This window comes from Octodon degus, unplaced genomic scaffold, assembly GCF_000260255.1.
Source record: "Octodon degus isolate 3935 unplaced genomic scaffold, OctDeg1.0 scaffold00104, whole genome shotgun sequence".
NCBI lineage: Eukaryota > Metazoa > Chordata > Mammalia > Rodentia > Octodontidae > Octodon > Octodon degus.
In genome coordinates, this window is record NW_004524680.1 from 2,343,570 (window position 1) to 2,350,654 (window position 7,085).

At 37.5% G+C, this 7,085-nt stretch overlaps 1 protein-coding gene across 1 annotated transcript in view; it reads right to left on the minus strand.

Moving 5' to 3' along the window:
• The window catches only part of Erc1 (ELKS/RAB6-interacting/CAST family member 1), a 561,464-nt gene that overhangs the window by 392,089 nt on the left and 162,290 nt on the right, over positions 1–7,085 (minus strand). The window lies entirely within an intron of this gene.

Below are 7,085 nucleotides of genomic sequence, written 5' to 3' on the forward strand. Positions count from 1 at the left end.
AAAAAAAAAAACAGAGGTTTGTACCTGTATTGTTTATTATTTCTTGCCTATATTTTGTAATATGAGAAACTACTTTGGCAGTAACAATACACAATGTACTAACCATTATTACTCTCCTAAAATCTTGTTCTGAGATTTTGTAAAATAAATAAATAAAATAAAAATTAAAAAATGTTAAAATGCATACAATATAAATACACATAAAACTACTGCCTGGTATATGGTTCCTTGCTCCTAAGATGTATTCTTTATAGCCACCTACAAGGGAGAAGCACTCTCATATCCACAATACAATCTTTCCTCTGTCTCTCCAGTTCTGTATCCTTTCAGTCAAAGATAAACCAATTAACATAAGAAGCACAAGCAATGGAAAAATGGTTAAAATTTCACTATACTTTATGGTCAACAAATTTCTTTTTTTTTTTCCCTCTTGGTTTTCTTTTTTATAATTTTATTGAGAAACAAATAGCAATAAGACAGTTTCAAATCAAATTGGTAGGACAGTTTCAATAATTAACACATTGCATGCTCTCTTCCTAGTGGTTATGGTCAACAAATTTCTAATAAAAAAGTTATATTAATAATAAGCATTCCCTAATTCTAATATTTCATTTATGAACCCTAGAAGATATATTTCAACCTCAAAGGCGAGGAAAAGAGCACTTGTGTAAAGAGGAACTTTATACAATGTTTATACATATATAGCAAAGAAAATGAATAATGACATGAAGTTACTTTTATAGCATTAGAAATCACATTCTCTACATTTTTCCATACATTTGAAATATTTCACAACTTTGAAAAAAATCACAAACAGGGCCAGAGCCAGATAGCTCAGTGGACTAACACACTTGTTTAGGCAAAGCACAGCGGCCAGGGTTCGATCCCCAGCCTGCCATGCCAGCCCTGCCCCTTGGGCACACTGAGATTGCGACTGAGACTGGGCGTGGTAGCGTGCACCTGGAATCCCAGGACTTGGGAAGCTGAAAAATGGAGGATCACTACGAGTCTCATCTACATAGTGATACCCTGAAAACCCTGTAGACCCTGTACAAAACACATTTTAAAAAAAGAAAAAATCATGGTGATACATTCCTGCTGTCCTAGTAATCTAAAAGCTGAGGCAGAAGAATAATTGAGTCCAGGACTTGAGACCTGCCTGGCCAACACAGCAAAATCCCTGTCAATCAATCAATCAATCAATCCATACATACATACATACATACATATGTATATGTACACTTTCTTGTAAATCAATATCACTGCTACAAATATTTCAGTAGTACATTCTTCTGAATTCAAGTTCTTACGTTTGTAACACTGACTTATCCCCTAGATTACTTCAGACATTAGCAATTATAGGAAAACTATATTGACTGAAAAGTTTTATATCCGTAGTTTATATGCTTATTCATCTAGGCAATAGAGATTTTAAAGAGTACAAATCAAGTATAACTTTATTTTATTTGAAGTTTCTGAGAAACAATCCTGTAAGAAGCAATTCTGAAAGAAAAAAAAAGGAGCAGCAATTTTGAGATTAATTTCTATTTCTACTTTACCTCAAAGATTTCTTGGTTGATTTTATTTACTTGCTCAGAACAAAATAATTCCTAGAACAAAAGCAGTTTAAGGATCTGACATAAGAGAACGATAAATAGCTATTTTTGGATCTGGGGAGGGAAGAAGAGAGGATGTACTCCTGTCTCACTCATCATGATACCTTTAAAAATAGCAGCAATAACCAAGGCATGGTAGTACACACCTGCAAACTCTAGGATCCTAGAAGGCTTAGAAAGGAGAACTGAGTGTTCAGGTCCTGCCTGGGTAACTTCATGACTCAGATCCCATCTCAAAATTTAAAAAGAAGCGGTTGGAGTACAGCTCAGAAAGAAAGTTCAGGGCTCAACCTCCAATACCATTTTTTTTTAAATCACAGCAAAAATTATCTTTTACAGATTTAATTAAATTGTACTCTATTCAAAATTACATGTATTGAATACAGAAACATGTAAAGCAGGATTTTGATTTACTCATTTAAAATCAGCCTCATACCATTTCCCACCCTTAAAAAACTACTTAAATTTCATTATCTGAAATTCACTTTCAAGATTACTATAATTATTCTTTACATATCAGGATATATAAAACAACTATATTCATATATAACAATTTTTAGGCATTTTAGGGCATGTGACTAAAAAATTAAAATACAGGCTCTCTCCTTCCCTTAACTAACAGTAACGAAAGGGGAGAAGCTAAATGGGGAAGTACATTTCCAGGATAAATGAGGTTCTACACAAAACAACACAGTCCCCAGGTTAGAACTACAGCTCTGCACATCACAACTGTATAAAGCCTCTCCAAGCCCCTTGTCAGAAACTATTCATTTTCTCCTCATCTCTACCACTGAGAAAGCAACAGCTTTTGATCAAATCAGCATTTTAACTATTGCCAATCATGTACCAGAAAAGTGTCTCCCCAGTACTATAGCTCTGAAAACCTTGAGGCAGGCACTAACTACCCAGAAACAGAATCCACCACAGTACTCTGAAATAAGGCAAAATCAGGCCTGACACTTTCAATTGTTGAGTTGAGTAACTACTCAACTGTTAGCAAGATTAGATTTATCTGCTGATGGTTGTTTCAACCAGTTTTCTCATTCCCACAAGACACAGTAACTATAAAGAAGTTCCCTTTTGTTGGATATGATGGCACATACCTGTAATCCCAGCACTTAGGAGGCTGAGATAGGAGTATCACAAGTTTAAGCCCTACCTAACCTATATAGCAAGACCCTATATAAAAAGGAGCACAAAAACGCAGGAATTAACAGAAACACACAATACCATTATTTTTAAAAGCACAAAAAAATCTTTTACTCATTTATTCAAATTAAAACTTATACTCTGTTCAAAATTAAATGTACTGAACTAATACAGAGATATGTAAACCAGGACTTAATTTACTCATTTAAATTCAGTTGCACAAGCAAGTTTTTTTGCCTGACTTTTCTCTACTTCCTCACCCGCTACCCACTACTACTGATAAACCAATCCCACTGGGTCCACTGAATTTTTCTATTCATTGCTAACCACTTTCTTAATTCTTTTTATACTACTGTCTTTCTTTGAGCAATACACTTTACTCTGTCATGCTGGCCTTTCCTGTTTTTCTGTGGGTAAGATAATTTCAATAAGATGTCTGCCCACTAAAGATGATGGTGAAGATGACAACAGACATCCTGCTTGGCGTTTTGCCACTCGGGCAGCGCAGTGGCATACCTGGGCAGCAGCAGTGCATCTGCTTACATAATGACCATCCCAAACACTGCTCGGGCAGATGTCAACCAGTCGATTCTTGTCTGCCCAAGATAACTCATATGCCTATTTGTTTTATTGGTACCAGGGATCAAACTCAGGACCTTGTGTCTGTTTTTGCATACATTTTTTTTTATCTAGAATGTTGTATACACCTTTGATGCTTGTTTCTAGTGAAATCTAATAGCAAGTTCCGGTTGTTTTCTTTTACAATTTGTGTTCATTTGTGAAAAATAACCTATAGTTTTATACTACAATCTTTAAAAACTCTTACTGTATGTACACTTGATATAACTTTTATACTTCTCCAGAATTCAGTGCTATTCTTTTACAACACAAAATGAACATGTTTGGGACACCAACATTGAGTAGGAAAGAAGCACTACAAGATCTGCAAAAGAAAAACATTATAAAAGGGAGACATGTTAGCATATCAAAGAGAACATATCTGTGTTATTAAATAAAAAGACATCTTATTGTCAACTGTAGTACAGAGATGATAAAACTAAAAGAAACAAAACTAAAACCATTTCAATAGTGGTCTATGGGTAGCATTGACACAGCTGACCAACATCTAACAAGCTATCCTATAATAAAAAGGAAAAAATATTATTATAAAATATTTATGCAACTACTGGACCAAACAATACAGAAATCATTTTCTACTTATACAAAACAAGGAGGTTCATGAGGTCATCATTTACTGTTTAGATTAGGTCTAGCAGACCAAATTATTGAAAAATACAGAATAGCAAAATGCCAATGAGGATGTCCATTGTGTCCTCACCATCATGTTTAGTAGGCAGACATTTCATTAAAATTATATCACCCACAGAAAGCCAGGAAAGGCCAACATGACAACCTGAACTATGTTGTTCAAAGAAAGACAATAGTGCAAAAAGAATTTAGAAAGAGATTAGGTACTACTGTGTGAATTATAATATTGCATTGTGTACCGAATGTTTTATCATATACCATACACAGGGTATATGGACACCCATAGGGATATATGGATATCCATACACAGAAAGATCACGGAGTAAATTTGATAAAATTGTTGGTTTTTATATTTCCTATTATCTTACAAAAAATAATGACAACATACGCAATTTTGAGGTGTCCTGTATTTAAGTAATCAGATTGGTAATGTTTAAATTCCCCAAGATAAAAAATTCAAAAGTTGTCCCCCTTCCTCAAGAAGAAGCTGACTTTGTATGTAATTTTGCTGAGGCTTCTCTAGTAGCCTCCACACCACAAAAGGACTAGGGATAAGGTTGGTATTCTCTTGGTTCTCCAATGCTGCTGCCCTACAAGTAAAGATCACATAAACCCTTTTTCACTCTCAAGCTGACATCCAGGGACTTCACAACACTCCTATCATCTTATGAAGTCTGGTACTCTTTCATAATCTTCCCTGCAGAGGCCACTGTTACCATCACTACAGGATATTTAGTGTCAGAATCCTTAATATCCTTACTTCCAGTGACTTCACCTTCCAGTTGTTTCAGCTCTTCAGTTTACAAGACTGTGCACTGGGTCTTTTCATCAACAAGGACTCTCTTCCCAAGCCAAACGTCATCATTCTACTTATTTCTGTTCTTCAACTTTACAGAGAATTCTATTTCCCTAATTTTTAAATTTTTCTGAACCTGTCAGTCCATCTGAATCTTCCTTCCACATCCTGCATACATTCCAGAACTGATTATACCAATTACTCAGTTATCATCACCCATAATTCATGTGTAGCCCAATTACTCTTCATTCTACCCAGAAATGCTGTAACCCTAGAGCAACACAGCAATTTTTCACTGTTCTTTCATTGCTAAAGAAAAAAGGGAGAAAGAGGTAGAAGAGCAGAAAAAAAGATGGAAGGATGGAAGGGATAACACAAAAAAAGAAAAGAAAAAAACAGGAAGAAGAAAATTATAACAGCTTAAATATTACTGCTCTTTATCGTCTACTGATCATCTTTCTTCCCATTCCCCCAAAGACTATCCTGGATCTTCATGACTTGCCCACACTATGTGCTGCTTTCTCGGCAACTCAGCTATTTTAGCTGTGACTTCAGTATCAACATTCACTTGGGGAGCTTACCGGTTAGCTCAGTTGTTTAAAGTGCCTGCTTGGGCAAACTCAGCCAGGCACAGGGGACCACAGTTCCATCCCCAGCTCCACATGCCACACTAGACCCGTCTTTAAGGCAGCCTGAGCCAGCCAAAAACAACACAAAAAACAAAGAAAGAAACCTTCTCAAGTTGGAGCTCGCCTGATAGCTCACCAGACTAAAGTGCCTGCTTATGTTCAACCCCTGGCATGCCATACTGGTTCCGCCCCTGGGGTGCGCTGAAAGGGTGATTGAGACTGGGTGTGGTGGCGCCTGCCTGTAATGCCAGCGCTTGGGAGGCTGAGAACAGGTGGGTCACTACCATTCTGATCTATGTAATGAGGCCCTGTGGACCCTGTATCCCCTGTATTAAATGCATTAAAAAATAATAATAAAATAACATTCACTTGACTTTCACCCACCAGAATCTCTTGTTGCTTGACAAACTTAATACAACACGGTTTCATTGCCAATTAAAGATGAAATTTGTCCATTTTTTCAAAAGATGAGTGAAGAAATAATTCCATGAACATAGGAACAGATGGATTGATTGATTAGTTGATTGACTGATTTCATACAGGGTCCTGCTACACAGCTCAGACTCACAGCGATCCTCCTGTCCCAACCTCCCCAGAACTGGAATTACAGGTGTGCACCACCACACCCATTTTGAGGCAGGCACAGCACAGGACCAGCACAGCATGCAGTACTAGGATGGAACTTGGGTCCTTGCGCTTGCCAGGCAGGCACTTAGACCACTGAACTATCTCCCCAGCCCAAATCAGGTGTTCTTAGGTATCAACAAAGATCAGGAATAACACACACAAATAAACCTTTTACATATGTTAAAAAAATTGTGAGGACCAGCCAAATAGCTCAGTGGATCAACATGCCTGCAAGTAGGCACAGGGGCTGGGGGTTTGATACCCGGGCCTGCTGTGCGGGCCCCACACCCGGGGCACGCTGAGATGAGACAACTGAGACTGGGCGTGGTGGCGTGCACCTGTAATCCCAGCTCTTGAGAGGCTGTAAATAGGCAGATCACTATAAGTCTGATCTAGTAGTGAGACCTTGAACACCCTATAGACCCTTCCCTAAAATAAATAAATATATAAAACTGTGAGATTAAACCATTTTAAAGGTCCTAAAAATGGGGGTGGGGGTGCCCTGTAAGACTTATTCAAGGCTAATTATCTAACTAAAGAACACAGAACTCAATAATTTGGAATGAGCTTGGTAAATCCTCTCCCCTTTTAGAGAAAGATATACATAATATGAACCATTTTTTTAAAAATATATTTGGTTGTTGCAGTGCGTAACTATGCAGCTCAGACTCATGGCAATCCTCCTGCTTTCAGCCTCCCCAGGGCTGGGATTACAGGCATGCACCACTATGCCCAGACTCTGGCCAGCTCAGCCCACCCTGGGGACAGGGCTGTCATGGCATGTGGTGCTGGTGACCTTGGTCCTTGCGCTTGCCTAAGCAGGTGCTTTAGTCCACTGAGCTATCTCACCAGCCCCAATATAAATAAACTTGAAGAGGAAAGAGTAAATTATCCAATTTAAGAATACAGTTTTCATAATTACACTTCAGGAACACCTATTAACACAAAATTATTTCTATATTAGTAACTAAATATTATTGTATCCAAAAAAAAAAAAAA